Here is a 21,351-nt window from a genome sequence, read left to right as displayed (position 1 = left end):
GAATCTGACAATCCCTAAAATTTGATGTGTTTCCGATTTTTAATTTACAGGTAGATAAAAACAAAAAGTAAAGGAATGACATAAAGGGACCTTACGGACCTTTGTGGTACAGAGAGGCTATGACAACTAGACTCAAATTACTGCATCTCTTCTTCTTTGCTATCACCCAAGTTGGCTATACAATGTTGTACAGGGGGGGGGGGGGGGGGGGGTAAATATATATATATATATATATATGTGTGTGTGTGTGTACATATACACATATCTCAAGGAATTAGGTTATGCTAAATGTGAAATCTCCCAAGAAACAGAACCTCTACTGTGGGTAATATCCGGCTCCCCTGGACCACTCTTTGGAACCAAAGTTTATGAATCAAGTTCAGAAAGGATCAAAATAATTTACCTCTGAAGTTCTGAAGCGTTTAAATTCCTATCACACTGTTATCCTTCCTTTAAAAGGGGTCACAGCTAGATGTGATTGCAACAGAAAAGCAATTTCTGAGTCACTGATTTCCAGGTAAACTAAGTAAGCTATAACTCTCATGAATGTTCACATACAAACTTTCATAAACCAAAGAAAGAAAAGACACAATCGTGAAAAAATATAAACTACCCCAATCAGTCATTTTCATTAATCCATACATTTATTTGAAACATTAAAGAAACCTAAAATTTTGGTGCTGAAAGGGATCATGAAAAAACTTTATCCAAACTCATTTGTGCCAGGCACTACAGGCAGGAAGCTAGAGAGGTTCCTGTCTTTCTTGCCTAATGCTCTTTCTATCCCATCACCCTGCAAGGGAACTAAGTACATTCACAGAAGGAGAAAATGTGGAACACGGTTCCCTATATTCTTTAGGCCTGTACTTCATATTTCATGCAAGTTCAAAACAGATTTAAAAAAAAAAAGAAAACCCTTTGCTTTTCAGCTAACAATAACAGTCTGAATTTTCTTCAAATTCAGCATATCTTTGAAGGGATTTGTAATCCTAAACCCGTCACCTTAAGTAGATCGTAAGTTCAAAGGCTCAATGCCTTCCTCAATCTCACAAAAACAAACAAACAAACAAACAAACAAAACACCTTTGCATCTACCAATCATGACTGGGGTTTGGGGGCTGTATCAACATAAACACAGTTCTTTGCAAAGTATGCAGTAAATTCAACCCCTTTTAAACTACTTTTGATGACCAAACACAGCACTTTCAAACCAGTTTCAATTACCAGACAATTGCCCTTTCAAGATAGCTCACTATTATTTTCCTCACTTTGAAGAATAGATAGATTTTCAAAATGAATAACCCAGTAACCCTTTTGCCTCAGGTAAAGAGATCCCCCAAGGTGCACAGGTGTTTACCAAGCTCAGGTATCAGGGAACCCTTCTAAATACCATTCCAGTCTCAAGAGAAACGAAATAAAACAAAACGTACAAACCCTGTTACACAGCTTTAACTACAATAAGTATCATAATAGTCAAATCCTGATACTGATAATTTCCCTCTTACATTCCTGAAAATTAAAGCTCTTTGAGAAAGACTAAGATTTAAAAACATCAAAAGCATGTGATGGAAAATATACACTTAAATCAACTAGGGAAAATCTGCAGCCCATACTCTAAAGCCAGAAGCTCCACTTCCATTTATCTCTTGCTTTATTTTCCAGACCAAATGCTTACAACTGCTTCTTATCCAAGTTCATTTCACCCCATCTATAGGTAGCATATGGGTACTGATAAAAGCTGTTTCTGATTTCATTTCATTCCCAACTTCCCAGATGTTTGCGAGAGAGGTTGTGTTTTTTTTTTTTCCCCCTTCAGCTATTTGCGAATATGCTCTAATTTAGAACCAACAAATTTAACATATCATATTTTAGGCTGGGCACGACACACAATAAATAACAGCTATAAGGAATGTCGAGATATTTCACCAGCTTATAAATAAGTTTGCCTACGTAGGCAAGATTTGGACAGGCTGCCATGATCTTGTTTTAGAGAAAAAGTACTGAAAACACATAATTGAGAACCCGATGTTACCAAAATGGCCAACTACAGGCCATTGTACTTTAGAAATGAAACACGCGATATCAACTGGGGAGAATAAAGATGGCCCCAACACAATCCTTGGTATGACTCATGCATGTATACTTCAACTCCATCTCAACAGAGCCTTCAGGAAGAATCAGTGTTATGTGTACCGAAAACTCAAGAAAGACTGCACTTTCTCAAGAATAATATTCTTTTATACTTCTCTGAATCAAGCAATGAACTACTAAATTAAGCAGAAAACATCCTTAGCAGAAATGTTATAGAAATAGAATTACAAATCTCACTGTAGCACTTTGAATTCCTCAAGTCAAAACAGACATCCTTAAATTTGTGACTAAAGACAGTAACCAAGTTGTCCCTTGAAATCCATCTTTAGGAATGCCAGAAATAATAGGCCATCTTTTGATGTCTGCACAAATATTGGTTTTATAGGGAAGTAATGTATTTCAAGGAAAACAACAGTTTTGGAGATTTTTTTTTTTTCTCCCATTACTAACTGGAAAACTGGAAAAATTACAACCTGGATTGCAGACAGGCAACTCAAAAGCGCAGTTTACTAAATGCCTGTCATAAGAAAGCCATCTAGTGTTAACATTTAGAAATGAAAACTGCAGACAAAAGAGGCAAAGAAAAGAAACATCTAAGTGACTATTTTGAACTTACTGAGCAAACCTATGAGAATCCCCAAGATTCTTTGTTTACAAAAAAAAAAAAAAAAGTCCATCCTTATCAAAAACCGTGTCTAAATCTAAACAAAATCCCAAAACTGTACAATTGCAATTTTTACCAAAATCAGGTTTTGGTGACCACCATTCCGTGACCAATGCACTTGATGTTTCCAATACTCACGCTGGAGTCATCCTGGGCTGAATTAATTTAACCGAAGCAGGTTAATGATGACAAATATCTCCCAGAGGGGTCATGCCAACTTGTTTTCTCCTCCCGAGAAGCATCGGCTCTCGCTGGTAGACGATGAACCGAGACTGATTCTTTGGGTTTGCGGCGCGGTTGAAAATTAATCTGTAGGTGCTCGTGGGGATACTCCGGGGACCTGGCCAAACGAGCTTCCACGAAACGGGGGCCCGAGCAGGACCGGGAGCGGAGGATGGAGCGAGACGCGGAGCCGGGGGAGCCGGGGAGCCGTCGGGCCCCGAGGAAGGGCGCTCGCCGGCCGCTGGGACCTTACAAAGAGGGGTGGGCGCCGCGAGGGCTCGCGCCCCGGGCACACGCCGTCCCGGGGAATAAACCCCGCAGCAAGTTCAGCAAGTGACCCCGCCCGGCGCGCCGGGGAACCGCGCCGGGCAACCTTTTTCTCTCCTCTCCGGTTAGTCACGGAGGAGTCGTTGCGCGCCCGGAGAGTCCTGCTTAGTGCTCGCGTCTACGAGACGGGATAACCTTTCAGCCGATCGATAAGTTTGAGAACGAGCGGCAGCGGCTCCTCTCCCACCCCTGGCTCGGGAGCGCGGGCGCATCTGCCGGCCGGACCCTCGCCCCGCGCCCCGGCCCCCCGTCAACCCCCGAGGCGCCCCCGAGGGCGGGCCCTTCACCTCGGGACGGTCCCCGGACACGACCCGGAGGCTTCCGAACGGAACCCCCCTCGCCCCGAACGCACCTCGGAGACGCAGTCCGCCGGGACCTGCTACAGCCCGCGAGCGCGCGGCGGCGCGTACCGGGGTCGCCGCCTCGCCGCCCGCCTCTGCCCGGGGCTGCCCATCGGCCCGGACCCTGCCCGCGCCGGGCTCCGGCGGGAGGCGGCCGGGACCCGCCGGCTGCGGCTGGAGCGGTCGGCCTGCGGTCGGGCGGGCGGGCGGCCGGGGCGGGGGCGCGGCGCTGCTCCTCCTCCTCCTCCGTCCTCCTCCCGCTCCGCCGGCTCCTCCCGGGCTCCCGCTCTGCCGCGCCGGCTCCCGACACCTCCGCCCGCCCGCCCGGCGGCACCGCCCCCCGCCCGCCCCGCGGCCTCCCATTGGCAGCCGCCTGCCGGCCCCCTCGGCCCCGCCCCGCGATTGGGCGCGGGCGCCGTCCGTCCCGCCGCCCCGCGGGGCTCGGGGCGCAGCCGGTGCGCGGTTCCCAGGCCCCGAGGCGCGCTGGAGCGGGGCGGCCGGGAGGGGCTCGGCGGTCTTCCTGAGGAGGGCGCTGCGCGGGGCGCAGCCCACCTGGTCCCGCAGTCCGGCGGCGCCGTCGCCGTCCTCCTCGGGACTCGTTTTCACCCCTCCCTCTGGCACCGATAAGTTAAAAACCCCGAATCTGTTGCGGGGATGTCGTAATTGGTGTCTTCCTGCGTTCTCAGTGACAGTTGCCGAAAATTCTTACTGAGCAAGACATAATCTTTTTTTAATTCCTACAGTTTGAGAAATGTGATTCTTAACTGGGGAAATAGATGTGTCTTGGGTTTGCACGTTGAGCCAACCAAACCTGGCACGTTGGCTCCGCAGTGACGTGCCATCTGCTTTGCCCTGGCTGCCTCGGCCTTACCGGCGCTGGTCATGGCTAAAGGTCACTGTACTGAGGAAGTCCTAAACTTCCTTTGGTGGTGGAAGATAACGTTGAAGGCTACGAGACGAACACGGGGGCTGTTGCGCTTCTTAAGAAACTGCAGGCCTGGAATCATATCAAGAAGGTTTGTGCCTCTGAGCAAATGCGCGCTGGCAAAGGGCAAAGTGAGACACCGCGGGGTGTGCACGGCAGGGGACCCTGCATCATCTGTCATGGGGACGATGGTATCGAGGCCTTGAGGAACATCCCTGGCTCCCTAATTCTCCTTTCCCTTTAAAAGGAATGATTCTGCTTAATGTAAGCAAAACTGAACGTTTGGGAACTTGCTCCCGGTGGGCACCGTTTCAGATTTCCTTTCAGCAAGTCAGATGATCTGTAGGGCACTTGAGTCCTTCAAGAGTAACTACCACCTTCCCATGCACAAGACGCTCAACACAGACCTTGGCAGAACCCTGGAAAACCCCAGAGCACGGCGCAAGAAGAGTCATCGCAGCGTCCTGAAGAAGAATCCGCTGAAAAACCTGAGAATCATGTTGAATCTAACTAAACCCACATGCAAAGACCGTGTAGCTGGGCATCATTCTTCGCCAGGCTGAGAATCACAAACTCCAGGTGGATAGGGCAGCGGCGGCGGTAGAAGCCGGATCCGATGGGGAGGGGTTCCAGGCAAGAAGCCTTTTGTAGGGAAGAAAGGAAAGGAGGCTGTTGGCATAAAGAAGCAGAAGAAGCCTTCAGTGGGGGGCTAGGGGAGGAGGCCGCAGCTACCAAGAAACCGGCCGCTGGGGAGCCCGCAGAAAAGAAAACCCACCACAGAGGAGAAGAATCCTGCTGCATAAACTTAGATGTGTTTATCCCTTGAAGGTCAAATCATTTTGGACAGCTCACTTTGAATAAAGACCTGATCAGAGAGGCAGTGAGAAACACACACACACACACACACACACACACACACACACGCACACACGCACACACGCACACACGCCCTCGAATCTGGCTCCGCGCCGCCCCCTGCCAGTGTCCCTGCCCCGCCTCCGCTCTCTGGAGTGGAGAGAATCGCGCCCGCCGGCGCTTGGTCCCCGCGCCTCCCCCCATCCCACCCCAAAGAGCCTGAACGTCGCCACAGCTGCCGGGCGCTGCGCAGGCACCTGCCACAGGACGCCGCAGGATCGCCGCATCGCTGTGTTCACAGGAAGACAGCGGGGAGGGGCAAGCCCTACTGTGTGCCGACCCCCGAGGGCGCCCCGGATCACCCAGGCGGTCCCCTGACCCCAGCAGCTGTGGTGGGAGGACGCACGGAGCATCGCGCAAGAGGTCAGGTGGTGCCAGCGCGCAGGAATGCTGCGGAGCCTGGAAGGAGGCTGGGAGAGGCGTGGTGTCCTGGCGCCCCCGGCCCAGCCCCTGGGCCCGCCCACCCCGCCTCCAGGCAGCCCTCCACCCAAGGGAGAAATGCTCTTAGATCTTGATCTTGACGAGGAGAAAGAAAATGAACTTTTGTTACCCTCCTTTTCTACTTTGCTAGGAGATCTTGATCACCCAGGAGGAAGCTTTACCTGAAACTGTTCATGTAAATTGCTTGACACTTGAATTGGTTGCTGAAACATTAAAGGATCTCAGAGGACTTTTTTTAAGCTATACAGGAGTTGACTCTGCCTAAAGGGACCAGTAGCAGGAAGAGACTCTACCTGACCTTCCAGTTCCACCGTAGGATTTCCTGAGCCGGCTTTACTGTGGGAGAGCTGCTAGGGCTGTGTTTCCTGAGACTGGCTTCAGAGTTTTCAGATCCTCCTTTTCTGGAAGCAGAATTCTTCCTGGAGAGACCATGTTGTCTGTACCTCCCTATCCCAAACACGCCCTAAAACATAACCCTCTTAAGAGTTAGAGGTGGTCCTTCCCATGCTATATTTCTTTGTGATCCAAAGCCTGTAAATATTGTACAGCCTTTTCTATCTGTGTAAAATAAGGGCATACAATACGGGAATGCGTATAATCAAATGCATCAGAGAGCAACGTTTTGACATGACCAGACTCCTGAGTTCTCCCAACTGTCACCTCATTAACAGCATTTACCAAGATTGTCATTTATTCATTCAACAAACATGTATGGAGACCCTGCGATGATCCAGAGGTGCCAGGTGCTGGGGATATAAACCTGCAGAGGACACGGGTCCTGCTTTTCATCATCGCTCCATCTCACCTGTGCCCATCCCCATATCTGGCAGATGCTCTACGAGAGGTATGGACACAGGAGCAGCCTTGGAGGGACACTTCCTGCAGAAGCCAATAGAGGATAGACACCACCCCCCCTTCACAGCACTTTATCACAGTACTTCTCACTCTTCATGTAACTGCACATGTCATTATCTTTTCCACTGTTCTGTAAGGGCCATGAGGAAAAGAGCCACTTCCCCCTGAGAGTTTGGACTCGTAAAGCAGCGACTGTGTGGGTCCATGGGTTGTCACCAAGGTGGCTCTTGGTGCTGAGGCTGTATTGTCCACTGTCTGATAGATAAGGAGGACGCTTTGACCTGTTCCTTAATGACTATAACGATCTGATAAGGAAGTCTTTATCTTTTTTATTTCATTTTATTTCTTTTTGCTCAACAACCAAAATATATTTTAATAGAAAATAAACAATGCTTATGCAAACACTATAAATATAACCAATCATGAGGTGACTGCTCTGACATACATACATACATAAATTTCAAAATATATCCACGGTAAGTTTAAAGAAAAGTGCTTACAGACAAGGTTCATTACTGCGTCAGGCATAACTAAACTATTAAAATAAAGATATGAAGTCCAGGAGTGTCCAAAATCTTACGGGAGGACATCAATTGGTTAATTTCATATATATAAACATTAGCAATAAGGCTAGTTTTTTTTTTAACTATTTAGTTTCTATTGGACTACAGTTGATTAACAATGTTGTGTTAGTTTCAGGTGTACAGCAAAGTGATTCAGTCTAGATTTGCAAACTAAAATTGAAATAACCTAAGCCCTTGACCACTACCAAAGTTGGCAGCATTTTTTTTAAATGCTTGTAGCTGACAGTAAACAGTTGTGTGCATTTATGAAAGTCCTTGAGAGTTTCTGGCATTCCCAGAACCACAGGTCACATGCAGCCCTCCAGAACGTGCTAGGCCTCAGCAAACATGACCAGGCCCCTTGGCCGGGCCTGGCCAGTTCTGGATGGTGGTGATCCGACCCAGGGCCACCCCTACAAAGTGTCCACCTTCTGGCAGACTGTGAGATCTTCAAGAGGCCAAGCCGAGGGATGATTTGGGATCTTCTTCACCAAATAACATATTCTGGAAATCCTATTAGATGTAATGCGTATGTCCTCCCTCGCTGGTCTTCTTTCCTGCAGCCCTCTTGTTTCTTGTTCTTTCAGGGAAGGGAAACTTAGGCCAGAGCCTGTGGAACTGCAGCATCTGTTGAGATATCAGTTCATCATTTTGGCCTTAGAATATCTTACTGAAAAAAAATTCTTTTTTCTATTAAAGCTATAAACTTCCCTAAAGTTTTAAAGAAGAATATCACTCTGAAGTGTGAAAATGTATTTGCCTAAAAACCAGGGTGAACGATCTTGTGTTTCATCACCTTCACCTTCCCTCAGGTCAAGACTCTCTTGTTCTCAGGCAGAGATAGAGACACAGATGTAGAGAATGAACAAACGTATGGACACCAAGAGGGGAAAGCGGGGGTGGTGGTGGGATGAATTGGGAGATTGGGATTGACATATATACACTAATATGTATAAAATAGAGAACTAATAAGCATCTGCTATATAAAAAAATAAATAAAATAAAATTCAGGAAAAAAAAGACTCCCTTGTTCTCTAAACCTGACTTTCTGTCTCTCAAGTCTTTTTTTCCTCCTATGAATTTCATCATGCTCTAAGAACTCCTAAAGCAACAAACTCAAGGGAGTAAAGCTCTTTGCACTTCTGAATCAGCACATCAACTCCCTCTGAAATAATTCCAACATCAATCTTACCTATCTTCCTCTAAAAGGTGTAAAGTTCAAAGACATACCAGCTGTCTACCCCATTCCAAGATTCTGAGCTTGTCGGCTGACCTTGGCTGGTACTTGTATCTATTTACCTTTGAACTGAGCAGAACGAGAGTTTGATTTCCTTGACACACTCCAGAAAGCTTCTACTCACAGACGATATGCATCTACTGTAATAAACCTGAAGAGCAAGTTAAGTAAGTGTTTAGATTCCCACCCTCATTTCTTCTTTCCCTTCTCTACCATCAACTCACTTTTTGAAAGTAGTTCTTTTAAGTCAAATGAATATTCATAATTTGCCACAAATATGTATTGATTGCGTGCTACATTCAGGGCATTATGTCAGACTCGAAGGACCCAAAGGGCTGTACAGCGGAGCATTTGTGAATTTCATGAGAAGGTGCTCCAGGACCATCGATGAGTGGTGCCCACAGGGAGAGTAGGAGAGCCAGCTGTCTGCAGGCAAAAAGCTTGGGCCACGTGGGAAAGGCTTCACCAAGGGCATCAGACTGGCCGAGCCAGGAGGAGAGTAGGAACACTGCAAGCAAGAGGAAGCACAGTGGGCAAACCCACAGGAACTGACGGTGTGACGCATGTTTGGGAAACAGCTGTGCCCTTTAGTCAAGCACGGGCTTATTCACTTATGTAACAAACAGTTATGTGGTGCCTTATCCATGCCAGGTCCTGTTTTCTTGGAGGAGAAATACTCCCATGTGGAAGAGCGCTGGGCACTGCTTCACCTTTCTCTCAAAATGGAAACAGAAACTTGGTAGGATATGGCCTTGTGAAACAAAATAAGAAGTGCCAAGTTCTGTTCCAATTAGAGGGAAAATGGTGAAGCTGCAGTTCAGAAAGCTGGGTTCCTGGTCCTTGTCATCAATATGACAATATTGATGTGATATGACATATCAATATGCAAATATTCCTGATAAAAATAAAGCATGTGTTCCTCTTCAAGTGGAACCCAGTAGAATAATGTCAGAGTTATTAAAGAGTGTGCTAAATGTCACATACTATCCACAGGAGCTAAGAAGAAACCCATCTAATAATTTTTTTAAAAACCCTCAATTCTGCAAGTATATTTGGAGGCCTACTGTGTCCTGCCCTGGGGGATACAGAAGAAGATTATTACCTAGAAATAACGAGACCATCCTCAAGGAAGTACGAGAGAGCTGAGCTGGGATTTTTTACACAGGAAATAATTTGAAGAACAGTGCAAAGGCAACACATTAAAAATGTCATGTTGTATAGACATGCTATAGAGATCTGGAAAGGCAATATTGGATGGAGTGATCAAAGATCAGTGACCAACATGCTTCCTATATGCTGGTCTTTGCTGTAACGTTCCCAATCCAATGTATCTCCAAGAATCGTCCAAGACAGATGGATTATTCCTTTTCTGATGATCCAAACTTTTGGCCATACCTATTCATATTTCTACCCCTTACCTTCTCCAGTCCAGACCCACAGCTAAATGACTTGTACAAACTTTACCACTTACTTAAAATTGTCTTCTGCCCTCTCGCTTCATTTCACTTCAAAAAAAAAAAAAAAAAGCCCTAAACTGTATGTAATTCAGAAGCATCTGCCACCTTTGCCCTTGCTTTTGTAGCCCAAAGAGTGGATTTTTAGGAGCTTACACACTTTGATTTCAGACCCTGGCCCTGAATCGGTTTGCATGCTTCTTAGATACAGGACTATAGACAAGTTATATCTCAAAGTTCCATTTTCCTCATCTGAAAAACGGGGACAACCATACCTCAGAGGGCTGTGGTGATGATTCCAGATGATTTAGGTTGGGGTACGAAGTGTGTGGCACTGAGTCAGGTCTGGCCTCAGTGCCGAAAACACAGTGGGCCACCAACATTTACCATTTCCTCTTACCATTCAAGGTAGGCACTGGGATTTTATGTCAAGTCCCTCACACCAAACCTAGCACAGGGTAGGGGCTTGATAAATATCTGTTGAATGAATAAAAGAGCGGGTGGATGGATTACACTGAGAGATAAAGTCCTGTATTTGTTTTTCAATTCTCTGCCATAGGAGATTTAAAGTTTATATCTTTTTTTTAAATATAAATTTATTTGTTTATTTATATTTATTTTTGGCTGCGTTGGGTCTTCATTGCTGCGCGGGCTTTCTCTAGTTGCGGCGAGCAGGGGCTACTCTTCGTTGCGGTGCGTGGGCTTCTCATTGCGGTGGCTTCTCTTGTTGCAGAGCATGGGCTCTAGGCACGCGGGCCCAGTAGTTGCGGCGCACAGGCTTAGTTGCTCGACGGCATGTGGGATCTTCCCGGACCAGGGCTCGAACCCCGTGTCCCCTGCATTGGCACTTAACCACTGAGCCACCAGGGAAGCCCCCTAAAGTTTATATCTTAATCCTCCAAATATTATTCCTACTTGGGACTTACAGTATTCTTTAAACAGTGTTTTTGGTTCTACTTTTAAGAAATAACAAAGTAATAATAATAATTATAACAACTTAGAAGTTGAACGGCTCTAAGAACCGATGCTATTCTACACCACTAGATGGCATCTACCAATAATAACACCAAAAACACCACGCATACTCTGATAGGAAATAATTCTAAAGAAATGAATACAGAAAAGGCATATATACACACACATATATGCATATATATTTACCTTTGACATATGGTTTCTTTTCCAGATTGGTTATGAATTTAGAGCTGCCAACAGTTTGGCAAACCCTTGCTTTCTAGTCTCCTATAACATCTTTAGTTGTTAAACTCTAAGCACCCTCAATGTGCAAGACATTTCATAGTACCTGGTGATGACTCTCCAAGTCTTTCTATTGTGTTGATGGAACAACTTACCCCTGGTTAAAAGAAAAAGTTAGAAAAAGCTGAAAGCCTAGGGAGAAAATAAAAAGGCAGACAGACTCTTCTGCCAGACTTCATCAACCCTTTATTCATTCAACAGCTGGGGACCAGGCTCCAGAACTGTACCAGGGTTATAGTGGTAAATAAGACTCACTTTTGAGGATATGCCTGCTCTCCCATAAAGAAAAACTGTCAGAATATTAAGAGACAGATGTTTATAAGACGACATTTAAATCATATAAGAGGACAGGTGTTTCTTAGAAACTGCTAGGAGTTACAAGGGAGAAATAGAGGTGGATTCCAAATGTCTGATCAAGACCAGAGAGTTTCTGCTTTCCAGTTCCTAGGGGGATTAGCAAGGCTGTGCTTCCTCGTTCTGACATTTGGTTGTCTGTGGCATTTAGGCTGAGAATAGTTGCACTTGATCATTCTTGGGGGAGACCTAGGCGAAGAGAGAACAAAGGGAGAGAGACAGGAACGTAAAGGAACGATGGGTGAGGAGACAACGAGAGAGAAATATGAGAAGAGTGGCCAAGAATAAACTGTGTAAATTCTTTCCACAAATTCAGAGCATTCAGTTTTTGATACGGAGAGAATAAGCCCATATTTTAAGATTGAAAAGTAAGGCAAAAAGGATGATAAAACAAAATCAAAACCCCATAGTATTCCTAAATCCAGTGTTTCCAGAAATTGTAAATTCAGGTGCAGAGGTTGCAAAAATGAACTTTGACTACCGTGAAATTTTACTCCCTTCTTTCTGGAAAGGCAGAGACGTGATGGAGCAGAGCGCCTGTAGCAACGCCGTTTTCATTTGCCTTCAAAAAACCTCCATCAGTATTTTGCAATACTGACTACATCTCCACACACCTAAAGCCAAATCTATCAGTTTCCCCAGAGGCTGGGCTCCTCTTGTCAACCTTGACCTCTGTGACCACAATGCTGTCACTCTGCTAAACAGCAAACACAGCAGGGTCTCTCTTTCTCTGCCCTCCATGATGCAACATGGAAGTACTCTGGTTTCCCCAAAGGTCTCTCGCACCAGTCTCCTTTGTCACCCCCTCCCCCAGGTGCTTTTCTCCCCAAGTATAGACAACTCTCCTAAATGAGCTCTTAGTTTTCTGCCCCTCAACTTCCAAATCAGCGGATAGGCAGTACTTTACGTGTACAGGTTCCGGCTCAAAGTCCTTCCGGAGCTACCTGGGTCCTACTGGATACTGTCCAAATTCCCCTCACCTTCCTAACATTCAGACCTTCCACAATCTGGCCCCAACCCAAGCTTCTTGGACCTCTTGGTAATGTTTTCTCACCCACTTCTCTTTGCCTGGAACCCCTGTTCCCTCTCTGCCCACCCCTCACACCCGCTGAAGCTCCTATTCTCCTCTACCACCTTCACACTTGATGCCCCATGGGGTTACCGCCTACTCTTCCTCTTTCCCTAGGAAATCCCATCTTTCCAGTGGTTACCGTTACCATCTTCAAGCTTTTCACCCTCAACCTCAGGACTGAGTCTACATCTACCTGTACGCCTCAAAGGTAGCTCCAACTCAACATGCCTCAAACAAAATATACCCCCAAATCTGAACATCCTTTGACCTCCCCAACCCCTCTTTTCCTGTGATCTCTATTTCAGTAATGCCATCTCTACCCATGTATTTCTCATGTCAGAAACCTGGGGCTTCTCCCGAACTCCTCCTTCTCTCTCGTCCACTCATCTAGTCAATGACCCAGCCTTCAACTCCACCCGGCCCCCCTCAGGTCTCTCCTGCATGTATGTGCCTCTCCTGTCCTTCCGCACGATCATATCTTGCCAAGACAATAGCAACAACCTCGTAGGCCATCTGTCTTCCTGTCTCCTGTCTCGTTATCTCCCATCCATCTGCCCCGCAGCAGTCTTTCACCCACACGAGTCAAATCACTCCCCTCCCTGCTTCATACACACTGCTGTATTTCAAATAGATAACCAACAAGGACCTACTGTAGAGCCCAGGGAACTCTGCTCAACATTCTGTAATAACCTACATGGGAAAAGAAGTTGAAAAAGAACAGATACATGTATATGTATAACTGAATCACTTTGCTGTGCACCTGAAACTAACACAACATTGTTCATCAACTATGCCCCAGTATAAAATAAAAATTTTAAAAAAAACCTTCAGAGTCTTCCTATTGCCCTCTAGATAAAACCTTCACTCCTCTCAAGTAAAAAAATTTAAAAGACAGTATACATATGTATATGTAAAACTGAATCACTTTGCTGTACAGCTGAAACTAACACAACGTTGTTCATCAACTATATTCCAATACATTTTTAAAAAAATTTTTTAAAGTAAAATAAAACCTTAACTCCTCAATCTGGCCCCCTGCAACCTCCCACCTTGCTCTCTACCAAGCACCTTTCAGTTCATTTTGCTCCTCACACCTGACCTCGGAGCCCCCAGCAGACTTTTCTCTCTGCCACCAGCCCTCCTCTCTCCCCGCCTTTGTCTGGCTGAATCCTATCCATCCTTAGGGTCTCAAAAAGCACTGCCTCGGGGGGACCCTCGTCGACCCTGCACTAAGTTATGTCACCCCTGTCTTCTCGTGGCATCCCGAGCTGGCCCATCATAAACCTCCCCTGCATCCTTGTGTGTGTGGCCCTTGTCTTCCCCACTAGAATGGAAACTCTGTGAGTGCAGGAAGTTTCTAGGGCCTTGATCATCTCCTCTATGAAATACTCTGTCACAGCCTGATCTACATCTGACTTCCCAGTCGCTGTTGCCAAAGATCCCAACCTGGACCCCAGACAGTCCTTTGCTGGTGCATCTGGGGAAAATGGGCCTGGGGTGATTTATCACCTCGGCAGGGGTTCGAACGTGCCTACTGGGAACCAATTCATCCAAGGGAAAAGGACGTATTTGGCCACTTACAGAACCTCAGAGTTGAAAGGGAGGCATGATACTTAGGGCAAAATGATGTCTAACACTCACATCAATTTATCTTGGAAGCTGCCTCCATATAGCCGGAGCCATATTCTAGGGAGGAACAGGGTTACACTTTAAAATTATCATTTGAAATCCAGCGTGGCACTAGGGCACAAGCAAGTTGCATTTGTCTTCTTCTATTACAGTGTGACCCTACACAGTGAGATTGTGCCTAGATTCAGCCCTGACCTCCAAACAGCACTGGCACATCGGAAGCAATGCCCTGCAGAAGTAGCAGCAGGGTGTCAGGGACCGGGGCCAGGAGGGAGAGGACAGAAAAAGCCCATGGCGGTGGTGGTGTCTGGTCATGTGGCTTTACCCAGTAAAGGAAGCTGCACCTCTTACCAGCTGCAGAGACCCAGAAGACACAATACACCTGGTGGAAGATACAGGAAAGAATCAGTCATGTGTACTTGAGACTCAGCCCTGAAGATGCCCAGAAATATGTGAGCCAGCCCATGATTTTGTACAGAGGTGGTATTCTGTATTAGCAGAAAGACCAATGAAAGACCAATGATTACACTGCATATGGTCCCTTCCATACCTGAACCCAGACTAGGGAATCTTCGGTCACGTCCAAATTGAGTGTATGTTTCACTGGGTTTTATAGATATTATCTCCAACTCCTTGTTATTATTGTAATAGGGACAATCTATGTCTTGTCTCTCTAACCGCATTTGATAAGGGATGGAGATAAATCTGTCTTGTAACTTGGCCACTGTTCAAGGAGCTTTGAGGAATGCTATGAGTGTATGGTATTATTTTGAGAATATAATACAGAGGGAGGCAGGACTCATGTTTTTGCCCCTCTGAGGGTGTAAAACTTGGAAAATGTACAGGTCTACCTCGGAGACGCTGTGGGTTCCATTCCAGACCATGGCAATAAAGCAAATATCCCAATAAAGCAAGTCACATGACTTTTTTGGCTTCCCAGTTACCTTATATAAAAATCACGTTTACACTCCACGGTACTCTATTATAAAGTGTGCAGTAGCGTTATGTCTAAAAAAAACAAGGTACATACCTTAATTAAAAAATACTTTGTTGCTAAAAAATGCTAACCATCATCTGAGCCTTCAGTGAATCATAGTAGCAACATCAAAGATCACGGGTCACTATAACAAGTAGAATAATAATGAAAAAGTTTGAAGTAGTGCAATAATTACCAAAATGTGACACAGAACCACAAAATGAGCAAATGCTATTGGAAAAATGGTGCTGATAGAATTGCTAGATGCAGAGCTGCCACAAACCTTCAATTTGTAAAAAATGCAATATTTGAGCCACACAATAAAGCGAAGCGTGATAAAACAAGGTATGTCTGAAAATGGGCTTTTGTCTCTTAAGTACATAGGGCCAGAATGCCAATTTTTTCACTATCTTTCTATGTTTTAAACATAGTCATTTCTTCATTATATCTTTTCTCTCCATTATCTACCCGGCTGTTTCCCATAGGAAATTAGAGGAGAAGAGTGTCAAGAGTGAGCGTAGAAGGTATATGTGGGCGAGTAATTATGATAAAGTGCTCTCTCCAACTCTATTCTCCTAACAAAAAGCAATTGCGTTAGGGCTCCTATTAGGTTCATTATTCACTTTTCTTCTCCATGCAATAACACAAGTCATCAGTAATAGACTATGATTGCTTCCTCCCAAAAGACAAGTTATATGAGATAAAGCACAAAGCAACAAAGTCTCAGACAAGATTTTTTCACGTTAATGTGTTGTTCAAGATGGTATCTGATTGCCTGGTAATTACCCACCAAGGACCAGCTCTGGTAGCCTGTGTTCCCCAGGAAGGGAACAGAAGGCACCCCTCAAGGCTTGCAGCACCAGCGAGGGCATCACACAACATCTAACAGTCAAGATAGTTAGTCAAGTGCCCCAAATGTGCAGTCTGATCATTTACTATCATGCATTCCATTGGCTATTACTCAGTATACTTCCCGAGTAAAGCCTTCCCTAGAGGAAAAAAAATTATACCTCTGTCTATTCCTTTCCATATGTCTGTACACACATTAGTGATACCCTTCAAACAGGAGGCTCACATTAGCTCAAAGAAGAGACCACATTACATTTCATTTGCTCTTGTTCTGATCCTTTCATGCCTTCAGTGGTTTACCAGTGGGAAACCACTAGAGGGGACCCATCCAGACAAGATTAGACAACATACAATTATCATCTTTAGTATTCCCACTTGGAAAATTGACTGGTATTCATGTGGAACAATAAAATCAAATTTGCAGGCACTTTACACCCAATTCATGGTTATAAAGAGTGGATCCGGTGAGGGGGTGTGTCACTGTGTACCAGTGGAAGACAGCAAAGAGGAAAGTGCATCTGTATCGATCGTAAACATGTAGTTAAAGCACTGAGATCATTCATTCCAAACAGTCTGTTTTCCCTCTTTCCTGTAAAGAAATATCAGTGCTCTTGGTTTCTTACTTGCTGTTTGGAGGTCAGAGAATCTCTCTTTAGCGTGGTCACTTATCAAGTCAGTAGGTATTGAACTCTTACTGTATGCTGAGTACCCTCCTGGGGGTAGTGGTGCCACACCACAGGTCCATCTCATAGGTGAAACTGGTTCATATCTAGTTTGGGGCTGTAAAACCCCACAAGAGGATAGGGCACGTGAAAAGGATATAAAAAAAACAACCCTAGAATAAATGCCTATTCCTTCATTTTTTTCCATTCATCCATCCACCTCAACATCCATCAAACAGTCTTTGTGTGCTGTTGTATGCCAAGCATCATGCTAGGCACTGTGGTTCCAAAGATAAATTAGCTACAGCTCCGTCACTAGTGGAAGAGAAATTAAGTAGATTAGTAATTTATTAAAAAGTAGGATAGTTTCTAGGATTTGAATGCACTCCAGCAGTCAGGAAGAGATACGATGTGAAAGTCAGCCCCCCCCAAAATGCCAGATACTTAACCAGGTGGGGAAGAAGCCTGTTTTGGATTAAGATGCCTTTCCCAGTTCCTTTTTAGCTGTCACTTTTCTCTGATTTTCACCTATTCACTCCTTAACTCTGGTCAAGGAAATAGTTCCCTGTATTTTAACTTTGTTACTGGCTTCTGCTCAAGGTTATAATACATCAAGGTTATTTTTGAACAAAATCCAGGGAAATATTTTCCAGTTTAGAGATAATGTGGAAAGAATTCTTTTACTCTTTAAGATGAAATCTCCTGGATCTGAATTGACATTTACTCCCTAAAGATTTTAAGCTGGTATTTTTATCTGAAATTATTGCTTTGCTAAGGTTACATCTTTTTGTTTTATCATTTCATCCATTTTTACCTTCTGGCTGGGAAGGTAAGCAAAAAAAAATCAAACTTAATTGACAGATATGAGGAAATGTAAAAGTCTAAGTCTCTGAGTCCTATATAAACCCATCCATGTGGCATGGCCATAATTTTCAACACTCCTTAAATTCTTAAATACCATGTGATCCATTCAGTGATTTCAATCTGAATGAGTATTTTTTTTTAATAAAAAATAACAACCTTAGCATAACCTCTTGTTCTTGAAATTTTCAGTCAGGATTTGTACTAACAGAGATATTGAACTTTATAGGGATATTCCATTTTAGTTTGAGAGAATATAGATTTTATCTCTATTGCCATGTGTAGGTTCGACTATTGTGTACTTAACTGAACTTTAACCTGCTTTTCCATCATCCTTCAGTACATAAAACTTGGCTAACTAACCGTTTTTGGCTCTTTCTAAAGGAAACAAGACATAGAACATGACACCATGTTCCTTTTTGTAGCTGCTCTTAAAGTTTATCCCATTTATAAGTAGGAAAATAGATAAGGCTAATTAAAAGGGCAATAAAGCACATCAAGGAAAGAGACTGCAATCTGGCTTCCAGCTTGGGAATTGTTCAGAGAATATGACAGTATTATTCATCTTTGTTGCAACCCAATGATTCACCTGTGACCATTTTCACTCCCATGATTATTCTCATTGTGACAGAACTTCTTTCATTCAAGTAAGACAGGTCCTACTACCCAAAAGTGACAACTGAAACTCTCCTATGTAGAGTCCTGAATTTGCCTCTAAGGGAAGATACAGGTACTGAGCCAACCTTGCCTATAAGTGCCATATTTGCAGGCAATGATATTTCTTCTCCCATTGAACTTGGAGCCAGGAGGTCTGAGGTCTAGCCTGGCTCTGTCACAGACTAACTATGAGATTTAGGGATTTCACTCCATCACTGAACACCTCAGTTTGTTTGGCTGCCAGTGATGGAGTGGGAATTAATAATGTCTAAGATTCCTCCTGGCTCTTACCTTGTAAGAATCTGTAAGGAAGGGATGGGGCGTATGCAGTCCTTCAAGCTTAGCAGAAGCTACTCTACTCTGAGAGGTTTCTGCTCAGGGACAGAAGAGGAATATTTCTGATTCTTCAACACAATGTCACTTTCTAAATACAATCGGTTGTGTTTCTGCATTTGTTCTGCTAAAAACATATTCAAGGCAGGACGTTTCTAAAAACCAATGATTCAAAAGGGTTGGTTGGCCTCCTTTAGACTTGCTATTTTCTATAAATTAAGGCAGTTACGGCTAGAATATGTAATCATTTTTATTTCATTTTAGAGATCCACTAAGTGGAGTGGAAATTATTTCTGAGCAGTGGAGTCAGCTCACAGAATCTCAAAGTCTAAAAGAAAACTACAAAGGTTTCCTGGTCTCTCTAGGAATCAATCCAAGATAACAAGAACCTTTACTGTCGTTATTTTATTGTTGTCGTTTTTAAAAGTACTTTAAAATATTATTTTTTCCTAAAGAATTTTGATGTGGTAGTTATGTGTCTTTTCATTATTTTTTTTTCATCAGTATTGATCAGTGTCAATCTCCCACTCACCTGTGCCTGAGCAGGAATCTTCTCTTTCAAAGTATTGGACTCAACAGATAGTATCTCCCAGCCTTGTCTGTCACTAATAAAGTGAGTGTCACATGGAAGTTTCTTCTAGAATGACTTCTACTTTTCCCCAGGGAGCGGTACTGACTCTCACTCATTCTTCTTTCATTAGTTACCAATCTCTTCCTAAAGGTAAAAGATTTTAACTAGGAATCAGACCTGCTATATGACAAGTAAGAAAAGATTTATGGACCTGCTTCTCTGAACAAAAGGCTATAAGTTTGGTCATCCAAAGAAAATGCCTAACTTTATGAGTTTATCCCCTACAACAAAAGTTAATCCTATTGATCTTTATGTTGTGATGTGCTTCTTTTCAAGACCAACTCAAATGGTGAAAAGAGGAAAATAAAAAAGAGCAAAAGCTTTTGGCAAGAGACAGTAAAGCATTTATTCTAGATTTTTTTTTTTCTAATTAAAGAGCTGTTTTAATTGGATTAAATAGATTTTTTAGGCCTTCAACGGTTTGGGTATCCAATGTGTTTGAATCAGGAGGGCAGACACAGGTTTATGGGAAATGAAGCTTAAATAAATGTGAGTGCTCCCTTTAAGAAAAATATTACAGAATTAGAAATACAAAATTAGGTATGAAAGTGTACTCCCTTCTCTGCCACTACCTACCTGCTTCGGGTGCTGGATACCATGAGACTCACTCCTACTGGGATACAAACCCTGGCCCACCACCTTCAAGCCTCTGACTTTTATGGAAAGAGAAAAAGCCTCATGGACGCAAAAGAGAGGCATTTCACCACATTTGTGAGCTGTAAGCTCTTCAGTCAGGATTCACCTAGAAAAACAAAAACTATTCAGGGTGGGACATTATACAGTAGATAAGGGATCTGAAAACCTAAACAGAGGACAGGGAGACAACATAGCATTTAGCAAGAGCAGACACCACTTCTGTCCCCAGGGCAGGAGTGACAATGGGTAAAGCCACCAGAGCCCAGGCCCTGTCCGATCTGCCGATAACAGAGGAAGAAGCTGCTGGTGGGAACTTGAAACACATGTATTAGTTACCCATGGCTGCGTAACAAATCACCCCAAACATTATGGCTTAAAACTGCATGTATTATCTCACAGTTCCCGTGGATGAGGAATCCAGGCATGGCCATGGTGGGGTCCCCAGGCTGTGGCTCCCTCGAGGCTGTCACCTAGGTATTGGCCAGGGCTACCAGCATCTGAAGACCTGATGTAAGTGATTGTTGGCAGGACTCAGCTCTTCCTGGGCTGTTGCCCACAGGTTTCCCTCAGTTTCTTGCAACTCACAACATGGCAGCTGGCTTCATCAGAGCAAACAGGTGTGAACAAGACAGAAGTCCATCTTTTATTTTCACCTAATCTTGGACGTGACATCCTGTCATTCTTGCCATGCTCTGTTCATTAGAAATGTCCAGCTCACACTCAAGGGGAAGGGATCATACAGGAGCATGAATACGAGGAGGGTGGGGGCCTCGGGGGCCATGGCAGAAGATGCCTACCACGCAGGGAGACACAGACCCTGCAGGAGACGGCAGAAGAAGCAGAGCAGGGTGGAGAGCTATCTTAGCTCTTCCTTTCTCTCACCTTCTCATCTCTTACAGGCCCCCACCGGGCAGGAGAGTCTTGGAAGTGCAGTTCCGTGGAAATGCAGCTCTGCGTACAGTAGAGCAGGGCAAGGGCAGGGGTGGGTCTCAGATCAGACTGGTTACTGACCGGCATAGTATCCTTTTATATTTTCTGATGTAACTGGGCAAACAGCACAAGGGGATTTTTATCTTAAAGAGAACTATTTAATGGTAATTGTGGCTCTTTCTGGGACCAAAGGGTATTACTTCTACTCTCCTATGAGATGGCCTTGTGCTATATTCCAACCTTCCTACTCACCAAAGAACCCCCAACACACACACACGCACGCACGCACACACGCATACACATACACACGCGCACACACATACACACACGCATGCACACAAACATACACACGAACGCACACAAAACCCCAATTCTCGCCCTCCCAGTGGAGTTTCCTTACCTGGCTGGGGGCAGGTAGGACATACCTGCCGCCTGCACAGCTCTAGCCCAGTTATAACCTTGAACTGAA

At 44.6% G+C, this 21,351-nt stretch overlaps 1 protein-coding gene across 1 annotated transcript in view; it reads right to left on the bottom strand.

Annotated features, from left to right (window-relative positions):
• SIPA1L2 (signal induced proliferation associated 1 like 2) overlaps positions 1–10,818 on the bottom strand; it is a 222,484-nt gene extending 211,666 nt beyond the window's left edge. The window contains exon 1 of the mRNA XM_082424966.1: positions 3,657–10,818. The gene's annotated coding sequence lies outside the window, so the exon portion shown is untranslated. The remainder of the gene's footprint in view (positions 1–3,656) is intronic.
• Positions 10,819–21,351: the final 10,533 nt, after the last annotated feature.

The sequence above is a fragment of the Balaenoptera physalus genome (assembly GCF_965194825.1).
Source record: "Balaenoptera physalus genome assembly, chromosome: 14".
Taxonomy (NCBI): Eukaryota; Metazoa; Chordata; class Mammalia; order Artiodactyla; family Balaenopteridae; genus Balaenoptera; species Balaenoptera physalus.
The sequence above is the reverse complement of the archived record's forward strand: the minus strand, read 5'-3'. Positions and strand labels throughout refer to the sequence as shown.